Consider the following 17,182-nt stretch of genomic DNA (forward strand, 5'->3'; position numbering starts at 1 on the left):
CTTCCGCCTCACTTCCACTTATAATGCAACTCGCTGGAATCTTCCGCTTCCGCCGTCCCCCAATTCACCCCGCTCCCCATCTTCCTCACTCGTACAAAAAAACCTTATCACCTTCTTCCTCACTCATATAGAAAATGCCTGCTCCTCTTCTTCCACTCCTACAGAAAACCCCAGCCCTCCTTCTTCCCCACTCCCACTGCCACTAGGCTCCTCTCTGGCTACTTTGCTCAAACCCAGGAGCTCGGCGCGATGCCCAAAAGGAAAATGGAGTCGGCTGGAACCAGCGCCAAGATGAGGCTTCCGCCAGTGGCGACGCCGGTTGTAGATCCCGCACCTGGCAGCGTGGGAAGAAACGGCGAGCCCCCCCCCCCCCCCCCCCCCCGCCCACCCCCACCCGAATCTGAGGAACCCGTAGAATCTTCGGTGGACCGCATCAGCGATCTCCCGAACGACATCATTGGGAAGATCATCTCGCTTCTCCCCACCAAGGATTGCTGCCGCAAACATGTCCTCTCAACTCGGTGGAGCCCTCTATGGCGCACCGCGCCCCTCAATCTCGATTGTCGTTAGATATCAGTGCTTCCTGAATTCGATCTCCTCAGAGCCATCGTCTCCTCTCACCAGCTGGGCCCCATTCAACGCCTCTACATCCCGACATGATACCTGCTGTCCATACCCTGCATGGTGGATGCTTGGCTGACATCCCCTGAATTCAAAAAACTCCAGCAGTTTGAGTTCTACCATTACCATGAAAGTTTCATACCACGAACCTAACACCAAGAATTTGTGCCAACACCTCCATTGTCCATCTCGTGGTTTTCCTCCTCTCTCCATACCGCCACCTTCGCCCGGTGCCATCTACCAGATGATCTGGTACATTTGCTTGTGGTGGTTTATCTGTCGGAGGCCTCACTGCACAGCATCATCCACTCCAGCTGCCCTGCCCTGGAGCACTTGCTGATTGTTTTGGGAATAGAAATCCCTATCAATTGTCTCCGAATAAAGTCGCCTCACCTTAAAAGCATTGGAATTTGTTCTCAAGGACAAAAGTTCATCATCGAAGATGCCCCTTCACTTCAAAGGTTTCTCCTAGATTATTGTTATAAACCTTCACAAATAAATGTCATCTCTGCGCCCAAACTAGAGACCTTGGGTGGAATTCATGATCCGTTTAATGATCACGACAACCTGGTGTTTGGCTCCTCGCTTTTTCAAGTACCGTATATTATCATTGACACATTTGTAATCATAAGCTTCATTTTTCATTTGTGCGCATAAGTTTTATATCATCTTGGAGTACACTTTGGGTACTAATATTATGTTATATGTTCAATGAAGAGTTCGTCCATGGATAACCTATCAATGCTGCTGGATTATGTCAAGATCTTATGTATCGGAATGTTTAGTTATGATCTGGACATAATTATTGGCTTGTTGTGATGCTTTTGATGTCTGGAGAATTTATATAGAGAGGTGATGATTTCATGCACATTGAAAGCTCGTATATATTGTACTAGAATTAATCGTTCAGCTGTCGCTCTTTTGACATACTCCTTTTTTAGACCTTAACTGTTTTCAATCTTCATGTCTACTTAGGGACTAACACACGGAGAAAAACATATAACCAATCGGTGGTGTAATAAGCACCTGGATTTTCTCAGTTCTCATGACATTCGTTTGAGGACAATAACGATGGAAGGATATGCATCCAACCAGGCAAACAGAAGCTTTGTCACATTCTTCTAGTTGAATACGAGGTTACTGTTGTCCATGAGGCTTAAGTTTTTCAACAAGAGATTTCTCACGGACGGACATGTTGAACAGCAAAAAAAAGAAGTTTCAGGTGGACAAATGGGTTGCTGAACATGCTCGGCTTCTATTTACAACAACTTGTAGTCATCCTCCAATATATATTTTTTTGCACAGGATGTTGATTTTATGGATCAGACCGATCCATTTGTTTGTGACTGCGAAAAATAGTGGTTGGGTTAGATGTTATTGCCGTGTTCAATCTGGGTTTTTTTCTAAATTTGATGAACAATTAATCCTTGGGATTTTTGTACCGTTTGTAAGCTTGGGTTACATGTTGTTGCCCTCGTACTCCCCTCCGCCTATCACTACACGGCCGCATCTTCCACGGCTCCTGTTCATTCCCATCCGAGGCCTCGCCGTCGTTCTCCACCTTGTTCGCTCGCTGTGCCCGCCGCCATCTGGCATTGTCAACATGGTCAACAACCAAGAGGAATCAGGAGATGATTGTACATGGAGAGGCTGACAGTAGGGACCCACCAGGGTCATTGCATTACGCAAGCAGGTGCCACATTATTACAAGCCAAAAAAATACTTCATCCTTAATTGTTTGACAACTAGGTCCCACGCCATTGTCAATGTAGTCAATAAAGGAGAAAATTACACAAGGAGCGGATAACAATAGGGACCCAGCAGCTTGCCTAGTTGTTTTTTAGTTTCAGAGACGGAGCTCAATTGCGCGTTGTGTGGGCTGTGGCCCGTCTAGCCCACGCTTACTCTTTTATTTAAGCACATGACGAGCCCAGTTGATATCTATTTTCTTTCTGAAAATGGCTAGCCCAGTCCTTTTTTGGGACAATACCGAATCGAGGCCTACTTGCTTTTCTCAGCCCTGCTGGGCTACAAATCTTTCAAGACGAGGAGGGATGTAAGTAGTAAGAAATGGGCTTCCCTAGAAATGGTCTATAAGTAGTAAGAAATGGGCTGTAAATTTTTAAAACAAAGCCAACCGACAATTACATTCAAATATCATTTTTTCTAGATTTCTCTACTCTTATAAAAAACAGAGTTGGTGATGATGGTGTGCCTGCCATCTGCAATATAGGCCATCCGATCTATATCTAACAGATAGGAAGGAAACTATTACAATTCACCCGCACTCCTCTCCACATTTCCAGATAAGGCCTTCCCTCATTCATCCTTTTCTCCCACAAGATAAACTACTCATACAAATGCATTTTGATGTTCCGTGCAATGCACAGACATCTTGCTAGTCAAGATTTTAAATTTCATTCATTTTTTACATAGAATTTTTTTGAATTTTATTTTGATATAATTTGAAAAAAATATTTTTAACGTGACTAGATATTTCATGATTAAAAGAGTTCGGACCCCACCGAAATATGCAAAATTCATTGAATTTTTTAGCAGTGCCCAGAATATGGTGTGTAATGCTAATAAAAAGAATATGGGCTTCAAAATATCCTTAAGAATTAAAAAATGGGCTATAAATTATTGAAAATAGGCTAATGGGTTGTATGTTGTTTTCCACATATTTAGAGGCTGACTTCTGGGCCTACTAGGTTGACGATGACGATGTCCTAAAAAAATTGACGCGTACACAAGCCTTTGTCCACTTAGTCAACACAGAATAGTGACTGTTGGATGTCCATCCAACGGCCGTCGTGCTTCTTCAATCCCTGATCTTCCTGCTCCATCCGCCCAAACCAGCGCCGGTGAGATTGCCTGCTCCCTCCTCCCGTGGTCGGTTGTGCTACCGCCAGGCCTTACCTCTACCCACCCACACATCCTACTATTTTCCGGCGATGTCAGCCTCACCCTGCAGCCGACCAGTCAGCCCTTGTACTCCCCTCAGCGTGGGCATCCGCTATTGTGGCTTCACCGGCTCTGGGTCGTTCTTTTCCTGGGCCTCGCCCTCGTCCACCGCATTTGTGCTCTCGGCGCGGCGTGCTCAACATGGTCAACAAACAACAGCCATTGGAAGAGGGATGTAAATGGAGAGGCTGACAGTAGGGACACACACAAGCAAGTGCCTCATTATTACACGAAAATAGTGAGGCTTCTCCGGGTCGTTCCAGTCTGGGGCTTCACCATCATCCACCGCCCTGGTGCTCTCGGCGGCCTGGTCAACATAGTCAATGAACGACATCCATCTGAAGAGGGTTGTACATGGAGAGGCTGACAGTTGGGTCCATGGCCACACTCAAGGAAGTGCCTCCTTATTACGCGCAAAATAATGATTCCTCCACCTGACAGCTGGGACCCACTGGAAGGGCCTCTCTATTTTGCAAAAAACACCCCCCCCCCCCCCCGCTGACAGCTCGGACCCACCAGTGGCTTCACCGGCTCTGGGTCGTTCTTTTCCTGGGCCTCGCCCTCGTCCACCGCATTTGTGCTCTCGGCGCGGCGTGCTCAACATGGTCAACAAACAACAGCCATTGGAAGAGGGATGTAAATGGAGAGGCTGACAGTAGGGACACACACAAGCAAGTGCCTCATTATTACACGAAAATAGTGAGGCTTCTCCGGGTCGTTCCAGTCTGGGGCTTCACCATCATCCACCGCCCTGGTGCTCTCGGCGGCCTGGTCAACATAGTCAATGAACGACATCCATCTGAAGAGGGTTGTACATGGAGAGGCTGACAGTTGGGTCCATGGCCACACTCAAGGAAGTGCCTCCTTATTACGCGCAAAATAATGATTCCTCCACCTGACAGCTGGGACCCACTGGAAGGGCCTCTCTATTTTGCAAAAAACACCCCCCCCCCCGCTGACAGCTCGGACCCACCAGTTATATCTTAGCATGCAAGGAAGTGCCTCCTTATTACGCACACAAAAATGAATTCTCCCCCTGCTAGCTGGGACCCACCATAGTGGGAGGCTGACTTGTGGGCCTACTAAGTTGACGCGGATGGAGGACTTTGTCGACTTAGTCAATATGAACGATTCTATCTCCAGTGACCGTACGATGTCCATCCAATGGCCATAGTGCTTCTTCAACCTCTGGTCTTCTTGCTCCAGCCACCCAAACCAGCGCCGATCGTGCCGCCTGCTCCTACCTCTCGTGGCCAGCTCAGCTGCCGCACAGGCCTGACGGCCCCACCCTACTCTAACCTCTTGCCAGGCCATCTCTCTACTCACCCACAACCCAAGTTATTCTGCAGCGACTGCAACCTCACACCGCAGCCAAACCAGTCAACCCTCGTACTCCTGTCTGCGTGGGAATCCATTGCCGCATCTTCCCCGGCTTTGCGTCATCCCCTTCCTAGGCCTCGTCATTGTCCACCGCCTTGGTGCTCTTGGCGCGTCGTGGTCTATGTGGTCAAGGAATGACTTCCATCGAAAGAGGACTGTACGTGGAGAGGCTGACAGCTGGGTCCACGGCCGCAGCAAGGAAGTGCCTCCTTATTAGGCACAAAATAATGATTCCTCCACCTGACAGCAGGGGCCCCCCGATCGGGCCACCATATATTGAGAAAAAACATTTCCCCCTGACTGCTCGGACCCACTAGCTACATCTTCGCACGCAAGGAAGTGCGTCCACATTACGGGGAAAAAATGATTCTCCCCCTGACAGCTGGGACCTGATGTCTACTACACAACCTTCTTCTTGTAGACGTTGTTGGACCTCCAAGTGCAGAGGTTTGTAGGACAGTAGCAAATTTCCCTCAAGTGGATGACCTAAGGTTCATCAATCCGTGGGAGGCGTAGGATGAAGATGGTCTCTCTCAAACAACCCTGCAACCAAATAACAAAGAGTCTCTTGTGTCCCCAACACACCCAATACAATGGTAAATTGTATAGGTGCACTAGTTCAGCGAAGAGATGGTGATACAAGTGCAATATGGATGGTAGATATTGGTTTTTGTAATCTTAAATTATAAAAACAGCAAGGTAACTAATAGCAAAAGTGAGCATAAATGGTATTACAATGCTAGGAAACAAGGCCTAAGGTTCATACTTTCACTAGTGCAAGTTCTCTCAACAGTAATAACATACTTGGATCATATAACTATCCCTCAACATGCAACACAGAGTCACTCCAAAGTCACTAATAGCGGAGAACAAACGAAGAGATTATTGTAGGGTACGAAACCACCTCAAAGTTATTCTTTCTGATCAGTCTATTCAAGAGTCCGTAGTAAAATAACATGAAGCTATTCTTTCCGTTCGATCTATCCTAGAGTGCGTACTAGAATAACACCTTAAGACACAAATCAACCAAAACCCTAATGTCACCTAGATACTCCAATGTCACCTCAAGTATCCGTGGGCATGATTATACGATATGCATCACACAATCTCAGATTCATCTATTCAACCAACACAAAGTACTTCAAAGAGTGTCCCAAAGTTTCTACCGAAGAGTCAAGAAGAAAACGTGTGCCAACCCCTATGCATAAGTTCACAAGGTCACTGAACCCGCAAGTTGATCACCAAAACATGCATCAAGTAGATCACGTGAATATCCCATTGTCACCATAGATAAACGCATGCAAGACATACATCAAGTGTTCTCGAATCCTTAAAGACTCAATCCAAAAACTTCAAAGGGAAAACTCAATCCATTACAAGAGAGTAGAGGGGGAGAAACATCATAAGATCCAACTATAATAGCAAAGCTCGCGATACATCAAGATTGTGCCAAATCAAGAACACGAGGGAGAAAGATCAAATACATAGCTACTAGTACATACCCTCAGCCCCGAGGGTGAACTACTCCCTCCTCGTCATGGAGAGCGCCGGGATGATGAAGATGGCCACCGGAGAGGGATCCCCCCTCCGGTAGGTTGCTGAAACAGGGTCCCGGTTGGTTTTGGGTAGCTATAGAGGCTTGTGGTGGCGGAACTCCCGATCTATTGTGCTCCTGGATGTTTTCGAGGTATATGGGTATATATAGGATGAAGAAGTAGGTCGGTGGAGCTGCGAGGGGCCCACGAGGGTGGGGGCGCACCCAGGGGGCAGGCGCGCCTCCCTGCCTCGTGGCCTACTTACTTCTTTCTTGGCGTCCACTCCAAGTCCTCTGGATCACATTTGTTCCTAAAATCACTCTCCCGAAGGTTTCATTCCGTTTGGATTCCGTTTGATATTCCTTTTCTGCGAAACACCGAAATAGGCAAAAAAACAGCAATTTGGACTGGGCCTCCGGTTAATAGGTTAGTCCCACAAATAATATAAAAGTGTATAATAAAGCCCATTAAACATCCAAAACAAATAATATAATAGCATGGGACAATCAAAAATTAGAGATGCGTTGGAGACGTATCAGGACCCACCAGCTATATCTTCACATGCAAGGAAGTGCCTCCTTAACTCCCTGACAGCTAGGACCCACCTAGTCGAACCGTACGTAGGGTTGTCTGTCTGGTCGCAAATGTGCACGTACATATTAGTCGACCGGTCTGTCTGTAGGCTGCAGTGATGAACCGTGGCCGAGTAAGGAAGGGCACGTGTCGTAGTAGAGGCGCGAATGTAGCATGTCACATAGTCCCGTCTATATCATGTACACGTATGTACAACCAGGATGCAAGAAAGTAAATACGGCCATGTACGTACATACGGGTGGGGTCTCGAATGCCTACTCGCGCATGCGTACGCCCAGGGCTCATGTACATGGAGAGGCAGTGGAGGGCAGCAACGGCGTCTTGTTCATTGGTAGCCAGCCGGCTGGGTTAGAACGGAGAAACTGTGTCGTGTTCATCGAGGGGCAACGGAATGCGTCTTGTTCATCGGGAGCCAACTGGCTTGGACGGAATAGCCGAAACGAGGCCTGTGTACCACAGAACGGAGTAAATGGCCTTTTGTTCGACCGGCTACGGTCGAGATGGGGGTCCTGTTCATCGGGAGGGGTGTGGCGTACCACAAAATGGAGGAAATAGACTTGTGTTGGAGCGCTACGGTCGAAAGGGGGGTCCTGTTCATCGGGAGGGGTATGGCGTACTGCAAAATGGAGGAAACGGACTTGTGTTGGAGCGCTACAGTCGAAATAGGGGTCCTGTTCATCGGAGGGGTGTGGCCTACCGCAAAACGGGACTCCACGGGGCTACTGTTCACCCATCGTCGACTTCCTTCAGCATCCACCTGTACTGTTCATGCACCGCGTCTTCCACCTACCTCCACCAGGTATTGTTCATCCACAAGCTACTATTCATCCAGCCCTCCACCGACTACTGTTCAACCAGCCATCCACGGGGTCCTATTCATCCACCCCCAACCAGCTGCTCGGCTGTGGCGGCCTCCTCTCGGGGTCTTGTTCATCCAACGACAATGGCCTACTACTACTATCACTGGTCTTGTTCATCCAACACCCATCGGGAACTATTCATCCAACCCCAACCACGTATGTCTCGACTCGTTCAACCAACCCCCACATTCACTATTCATCAAGAGGCAGCAGGTTCCATCGGCTTCAGTTTGCAACAATAGCGAAGGAATCACTCGGATTTAGTTAACAGCAAGGGATCGATCGAGGTTCAGTAACATAGATAGTGCAATCGCTCGAGTTCAGTTAGAGCCCAACGCCTCGCTCGGGTTCAGTTAGAGCGCAATCCCTCGCACACACGTGCGTACGTGTACGAGAGAAACGCGCAAACCTCCATGCATCACTCGGCCCCGACCACCCACCATAACCGGGAACTCCCCAAAATTTTCCTCGCCCTCGCTTCTACCATGATTTTTTCTGTTATGGACGGCCCAAAGAATGTCATTCAGTTGTGTCTCTGGCCCGCCCAGGACGAAAAGCCCATTTTCTGTCATGATTTTTTGTCATAGAAGTAGGAGCCCACCACATCTATGATGATACCGAGTTTTGTCATAATTATTGCCATAAGTGTCATAAGTATGACAGAAAAAAATTAGTTCAACCCAAAATGTCACAGATGTGTCTTTTTTTTGTAGTGTGCATCCTCTGCCTCGACTCCGACGGACCTTTGGAGTTTAGTTGTATGGAACATTAATATTTGGATTAATCATACCTCTACCAAATGTGAAGGATCAAGAGTAATGCAAAAAGCAACCTATGACTAACAGGCATGAATAGATGACGTGGCGGCATGCATGCTAGAGAGTAACACAAGTATATTGTTTATGGATTACATGCATGACTAGCTTATGTGGCATCATTGCATGGCTACGAAATGCTAGAGAAAAATAAATAGATAATTAGAGTGCACTTCACCAAATGGGAGCATTTAAATATATTTAGAGTGCACTCCAATTTTTTTCAGATGCTTAGGTGCACCAGATGTCATGCCACGCTAGAAAATGTTAGAAAAAAATTTGCTCCAAAATTTTAAAAACCTATTATTATCTTGAAACCAGCCACACCCGTCCCTCACCTCATCAAAATAACTCAAGGAATATATTTTGAGTGAAGCATAATTTATTTTTACTAATATAAGTATATTAAAACTAGATTGTTTAGATTTCAAGTTTGTGAAAAAGTATTAATATACTACTTTGGATCCATTGCAATGCACGGGCCAGCACATTGGTAGTAGTAGAAATAAATCTCGAGTTTGGAACGAGTTCATGCAGCAGTAGCACCACAAGGCCTGGTGCAGGAGTTACATTTCCCTCTCGGGACCCATGGGACTAAGCTTCAGCGCCTTATTACACTGCCTTTCAGTCCATGCCATGTGGACCCGACTAGTGGCCAGCCCACATGTCATGATCAAAAAGGTAGAGGGTCGATGGGGCCAAGAGGGGTGAGGCGCAGGTCAGGGGACGTGGTGTCATGGGTTCGAGCGGCGTCGTGGGAATCGCGTGTGGCTGTGGTAGAAACTTGATTATCGTCCTAGTTCGGGTGGCCCACATGTCATGTGCACAAAGGTAGAGGGGAGGTGGGCCAAGAGGGGTGAGGCGCACATCAGGGGACGTGGTGGTGTGGGTTGGAGGGGTGTCGTGGGAATCGTGTGCGGTAGTGGTAGAAACATGATGGTCATCGTAGTTCAGCTTCCATGGACAAGCTGTCATGTCTACTGGCACATGCATTGCATACCGATCACTTCAAGGAGTAGTAGAGGAAACTAGGCGGATAAATAGTTCACTATATTCAAGCGGACCTACGCTACTACACTTGTTCCAAAGATATGCACACCGGCAAAATAGTTCGTCTATCAATATATACATAGAGGGAATATATTTTTACAAATAAGAGAGGAAATAGTCATCCATCTATAATGCCCTGATGCTGCTGCAGCAACTTCTTCTTCTTCTCATTTTTTGTGGGAGACGGCTTCACTACAAGCTCTTTCAACCTTCTAGCTATCTCGAAACTCACACTGGCATCAAGGGCAGCATATTTTATCTGCTTGTAGGTCAAGGGATAATTCTCCCATCTAGACGACCTTAATGCCAGCGTCTCGTCGCCCTTCTCAAGATTTGTTCCGAGCACATAATTTTCTTCGTCGAATCGGGATGATGTTGGTTTATCACAATCGTCTACATGAATTTTGGTTTGTGGGTCAATGATGTTTTTCAAATCAAGGTTGTACAATGCCAGCTTTTGTTTGTCCCCTTTGATGGTTGCCCCACAAAAGTATATGTCCTCCCGAGACATGAAATCATGGAGCTCACCAGGTATGGAGGGCACACGTATGATGTGATACACCAAAACTTCATCATCGAGGCACAACTGAAGGACGGCGGCATGTTGGATCTTCCCAGTGGCATGCTTCGTGTACTCTGCGTCGAGACCGATGACCTTCATCTCCACCTTTTCGAGGGAGTTGGATACACTGTTGAACCACTCCCGAACAACCCTTGGGTGGTTGGTGACGGTGGTAGCTATGCTCAATGAGCATTTGTTGCGGACATGTTTGACGCTAAGACTATGCACGGGGATCTCTTTCGCCATTTGGAACCACTTGAGTATTAGGATTAGGTGGCTAGTCTAACTGGAAGTAGATGATTATTTCAAAGGGACTTCAAAATGACTCCAGGAGTTAAAACAATGTGGATCCAGTGGGTTTGAATGCAAATGAAGGAGAGGTGAATAAGCCAAGGAAAATCGGTTCCCGATGGAGAAGTAAATGGGAGAAGTGGCACGCATGCAATTGATTAGACGGATAGGTAGACCAACCTACAAAATGAAAAGGCTACGCAGGTAGCATACTGAGGAGTGAGATGTGTCTGTGTACGTGCCCATCCTTCTATCGCTACATGTGCCACTGCCTAGTTGAGGTCACTCTTTCGAATCATCGTGGCAAAATGTTTTATGATTCCTTTTTATTTCTGCCCCCTCCTGACAGGTGGAACCTATGCAAAACACACTTGGGTGGACGAAAAAATATACAAATATATCAATATCTTTCCTAAAAATATGGCGTAGCTGGTTCGGATGGATATTGGCGTGTGCGTGTGAGACACAACCTTTTCTGGTTAAATAATATGCGGTTATCCTCAAAAAAGAAAAAAAAAACTTCTTCACGCTTCCGCATGCACAAGCATTTGGTTCTGCTCCCAATATGGATGCTACCTGGAGGATGAAGTGAACCGAGAGGCATGCTAGCACGACCTTTTTCTGCTATACAGTACTACTTCGCAGGTTACTACTAGTAGTAGTACAACTGTAGTACACTTGTTGGTCAAAATATTATTCATTCGGTCCACACAGTGAAGTGACAAGACCCTACGCTCGATGTGACACTAGTACAAGCGACGTGTTTGGGTTACCAAAGTTAGCCTCACCCTGTGCAGTCACTGTCACCACCGATGTATAGCATGCCTCCCCTTGTCTCCCTCAGTCCCTCTCCCCTAGCACCACTCCCTGTCCATATTGTTGGAGATCCTGTGGTCACTCTTCCTTGTCTCATAGACTCACCGTGTCCCCGCGTACCCTTGCCTCGCTCTCCTCCCCCAGTACCACTGTTCCCTCGCTCGCCTCTCCCAACACCGATAGCCTTCTCCTCCGTAAATCAAGCCCCCAAAAATGCCACCTTCCAAACTCAACCATAGTCGAACCTGCCGCGACTGGAGCGATCTCCCTAGTGACGTCCTGGACCTCTATTGTTCGCGTGAGGATATGTTGAGCACCGTGTGGCTGGCTGCATGCTCGAGGGGTGTGCCCGCGGCCATCGTCGAATCGAGGCCTGAGCTTTTCAAGACACCATGTTTGTGGCTATCTGCTCTTGTGATATGCGCTCACCATGATACAGAGGCGCACATCATGCCCCTCGACTTCGAACTGACCTCCATCAGCCAAAGCTTCTTTGCAGGTATTTACTGGGTCGGCATGAACTCCCCCTAGATGGTTGGCATCAAAGAACACGGGAACGAGTTGGTGCTCGTGAACTTCCAAACCTCCCATGAGATTACCCTTCCGCCCCTGCATTATACAGGGTTTTACTGTCGCGGCCAAAGTCGTCTAAATTAGTACGCCAGTTGGACGAACCTTGTTTTGCAGAAGATTGTAATCTACCAAGTGGCCACAATATCTACGCATTACGCTGACTTCAAGCTAATTTCCTTGTTCGACCATGCACTCGGCTATATTTCCATCGATGCCTTCTTTAGGTGGATACAACTCACCTCGGAGTTGATCGTCAATGATGATACACACTTCTGTGATGCTATTGAACACAATTGCATCATCTATGCGATTGACAAAGCAGATGGCACCATGTATTGTTCGAACGACGCGTGTAAGTTGTTTTCATCTGATTTTAATGAGAACACCATGATGTTGTTTGAACTTTTGTGATGATTGGCACATCCCTATTACAACATAATTTGAGTAGAACAATTGTAATGTATTAGAGACACTGTAAATCAGCTATATTTGGAAGTAGTTAAATCATGTGATTGTGACCATGTCATTACAACCAATTTGTACCCTTGAATAATCAAACGGTTAGGAAGATATGGATATTCTCCTACCTATATAGTAATCTATAATTCTATATACTACTAAATATGAGTGTGTATCAATAGCCAAGTTAGTTTCTTCATTTTCATGATGTAGAAACATGCATAACACTATTGGTTTCATCGAACCATACATTAGGGAAGTAAATGTGCATATGGAACACTCTATATTTGTAAGTAGTGAAATCTTGTAATGCTTACCATGTCTACATACCTATATTCGCCCTTCATCAATCAATGGATAGAATAATATCCTCACAAGAATTTTGCACACAGAACATGAGTACATAACAATGCATGGTGTGTTAGTTTCCACTGAAGAATTTATTTGTGAGGACAAAACATGACTACATAACATGCATGGCATGGTACTTTGCTGTGAAGAATCGATTGCGAGATAACATGAGTATAACCATGCATGGCGCTGCTATATTTTCGACCCCAATATATTTCCCTGTATTTTCCTCTCAATTCCAACAGGAACATATCAATGTTGTTTCTTACATTATCCTACTCGTACTCTGAACAGTGCTGATCTTACATTAACAATGTCAGCCTTTTTGTCTCCTTTTTGTGTGATGAAGTGTCCCTACAGTTACCGCCGTTTGTAATCACACCACCTTTGCCATAAACAGCGAACCACAATTGGTTCCTCGCTCGATCAGACGATAGCGAAAGACTGATGATCATTCACACACATGAGCCGATGAAGTTGCAAAAACCCACTGTGTACAAGCAGCATGAAATACGTGAGTATCCGGAGATTGGCTGTTACGTCTATGAGCAGGATACCAACTTGTTGGGGCCCTTAGGATTTTTGAGTTGGAGGCGGGTAAAGAGCCTTGGTTCACACTCTCTGTTTCTCGGACTCAACTATCCGATTAACCAAACCCTTGGCAAGGATCATGATGGCAGAGAGGCTATGTTTGCTAGGGAAAACTGTGTCTACACGGTGAACCCTAGGGCTTCGGAATCACACGCCCCTGATTGTCAACGATACAACCTGCAGCCAAAAGAAGGTAAAATGAGAAAGGCATCTGAATTGACTTTGATCCTTGGATCTCTCAACTCTGACAGTCAGTAACATGGTTCAAGCCTTCAGGTTGATAGGTAATTGGGTTGTTGCATCGAAAGGGTGGAGTCCTGGTGTCTCCAAATCACTGGTGGCTGAAGGGGGCTGCAAATATAATGGTGCTGGATCATCCCTCTTCGAATGACTTGTTGTCATTGCTGCTTGTTCTGGATGGGTAGTGTTTTCTTTTGTTATGCAGACTCCTTGTAATTTGGTCATCCTCGTCTATGTCACGCTTATTATGTAATAGTTGCCTCTCTTTAGAATGTCATTCTCGTCTGGATCACGAGAGTCTGAGCGCTGCAGATGGGTCCGTTTTGGTGATGTAGCAAGACTTGTTATGAACTTTCATGTCTTGTTGTTTATGTTAGTAGTAGTCACTAGCTAGCGTTTGCATGTTGTACATATCGTTTTTTCGAACTTTTTATTGCTTCAAACTGCCCATAGCGATCCACTACTTCCACCCTGATTGTGTCGCCAGCGTGAAATTTTTGCATGCAAGTTCAAAGTTCTATGATGTTGTATATGATTGTGTCAACTATATAAGTTTTTACTGAGCATTAGCAATGCATATGGCTGAAAGATGTATTCACGAGCATCAACCAATGGGTTTCTCTCTCTCTATCTCTCTATCTCTCTCTCACACACACAAGTGGGACCCATTGAATTATTTCTTCGCTCGTCACAACTTTTAACTAGGTTCCACTATACTATACTTTTTTCTGAAGTTATAATTTGAGCCCAGTGACTTACAAAAGTTGTACACAAGCCTTGTTTGGGCCTTTTTAGCCGTCGTTGAATGTGGGCAGAGTGGCTATGTAAAGTTGTACTATACTACACATGCCTTTTTCGTTGAACATCAGCAATGCAACTAGGTTGAAGTTGTACACAAGATCCTTAAATAAGCGCAACCTAGCCTATGTTTCTTTTAATAAAATGCACAGCCCAGTTCATTTTTATATAATAAGATTACCAAGCCCAACTTATGTATTTTTAATAATATTCCTATCTCAATATTAAAATTTATACGAAATGCTCAGCCCAGACCATCATTATTTTTTCACCCATCCCAGAAAATGGGTCCGTTTCTACTAAAATCAAATGGGTTGTAAATTATTAGAAATAAAAAATGGGTTGCATGTCCGCAATATTATATTTTCACCCAACCCAGTAAATAGGTGTATTTGAATAAATGATCAAATGCATTGTAAATTATCATAAATAGTAAATCGACTATTATTATTTTTACCCAGACTAGGAAATAGATGTATTGGCAAACAAAACGAAATGGGTTGTAAAACCTAAATAAATGGGCAGCATGTCCACCACAGCTTTCGAAGCCGACTTTCTTGGCCCACTAGGACAAAGCATGCGCAAGGTATTGTCCATTTAGTGAACAAAACGAATTGATGGTCAGAAACAAAAGGTCAACAAATTATTCTAACATCTGTAGTCATTGGATTGACATCCAACTACGATCCTGCTTCTTCAATCTCCGATCTAGTTTCTCTTGCTCCAGCCGCTAAAACCATCGCCGGCTGGACTGCCTGCATCTACCTGCCTTGGCCGGCTATGCTGTGATACGTCCATTATGCATCATGTTTTTATGTTGATATTTATTGCATTATGAACTGTTATTACATTTTATGATGCAATTATTATGCCTTATCTCTCTTATTTTACAAGTTTACATGAACAGGGAGAATGTCGGCTGGTGTCTACTACACAACCTTCTTCTTTTAGACGTTGTTGGGCCTCCAAGTGCAGAGGTTTGTAGGACAGTAGCAAATTTCCCTCAAGTGGATGACCTAACGTTTATCAATCCGTGGGAGGCGTAGGACGAAGATGGTCTCTTTCAAACAACCCTGCAACCAAATAACAAAGAGTCTCTTGTGTCCCCAACACACCCAATACAATCGTAAATTATATAGGTGCACTAGTTCGGCGAAGAGATGGTGATACAAGTGCAATATGGATGGTAGATATAGGTTTTTGTAATCTGAAAATATAAAAACAGCAAGGTAACTAATGATAAAAGTGAGCGTAAATGGTATTGCAATGCTAGGAAACCTGGCCTAGGGTTCATACTTTCACTAGTGCAAGTTCTCTCAACAATAATAACATAGTTGGATCATATAACTATCCCTCAACATGCAACAAGGATTCACTCCAAAGTCACTAATAGCGGAGAACAAACGAAGAGATTATTGTAGGGTACGAAACCACCTCAAAATTATCCTTTCTGATCGTTCTATTCAAGAGTCTGTAGTAAAATAACACGAAGCTATTCTTTCTGTTCGATCTATCATAGACTTCGTACAAGAATAACACCTTAAGACACAAATCAACCAAAACCCTAATGTCACCTAGATACTCCAATGTCACCTCAAGTATCCGTGGGCATGATTATACGATATGCATCACACAATCTCAGATTCATCTATTCAACCAACACAAAGTACTTCAAAGAGTGCCCCAAAGTTTCTACCGGAGAGTCAAGACAAAAACATGTGCGAACCCCTATGCATAAGTTCATTGAACTCGCAAGTTGATCACCAAAACATACATCAAGTAGATCACGTGAATATCCCATTCTCACCACAGATAAGCACGGCAAGACATACATCAAGTGTTCTCAAATTCATAAAGACTCAATCCGACAAGACAACTTCAAGGGGAAAACTCAATTCATCACAAGAGAGTATAGGGGGAGAAACATCATAATATCCAACTATAATAGCAAAGCTCGCGCTACATCAAGATCGTATCACCTCAAGAACACAAGAGAGAGAGAGAGAGATCAAACACATAGCTACTGGTACATACCCTCAGCCCCAAGGGTGAACTACTCCCTCCTCGTCATGGAGAGCACCGGGATGATGAAGATGGCCACCGGTGAGGGATCCCCCCTCCGGCGGGGTGCCAGAACAGGGTCCCGATTGGTTTTTGGTGGCTACAGAGGCTTGCGGCGGCGGAAATCCTGATCTATTGTGCTCCTCGATGTTTTTAGGGTATATGTATATATATATATGCGAAAGAAGTCGGTCAGGGGAGCCACAAGGGGCCCACGAGGGTGGGGGGCACGCCCTAGACCCTCGTGGCCACCTCGAAGCTTCCCTGACGTCTATTCCAAGTCTCCTGGATTGCTTCCATTCCAAAAATAAATCTCCCGAAGGTTTCATTTCGTTTGGACTCCGTTTGATATTCCTTTTCTGCGAAACACAGAAAATAGGCAAAAAAACAATTTGGGCTGGGCCTCGGTTAATAGGTTAGTGCCAAAAATGATATAAAAGTGTAAAGTAAAGCCCATAAACATCCAAAATAGGTAATATAATAGCATGGAACAATCAAAAATTATAGATACATTGGAGACGTATCAAGCATCCCCAAGCTTAATTCCTGCTCGTCCTTGAGTAGGTAAATGATAAAAACCAAATTTTTGATGTGGAATGCTACCTAGCATATTTCTCAATG

This window comes from Triticum aestivum, chromosome 3B, assembly GCF_018294505.1.
Source record: "Triticum aestivum cultivar Chinese Spring chromosome 3B, IWGSC CS RefSeq v2.1, whole genome shotgun sequence".
NCBI lineage: Eukaryota > Viridiplantae > Streptophyta > Magnoliopsida > Poales > Poaceae > Triticum > Triticum aestivum.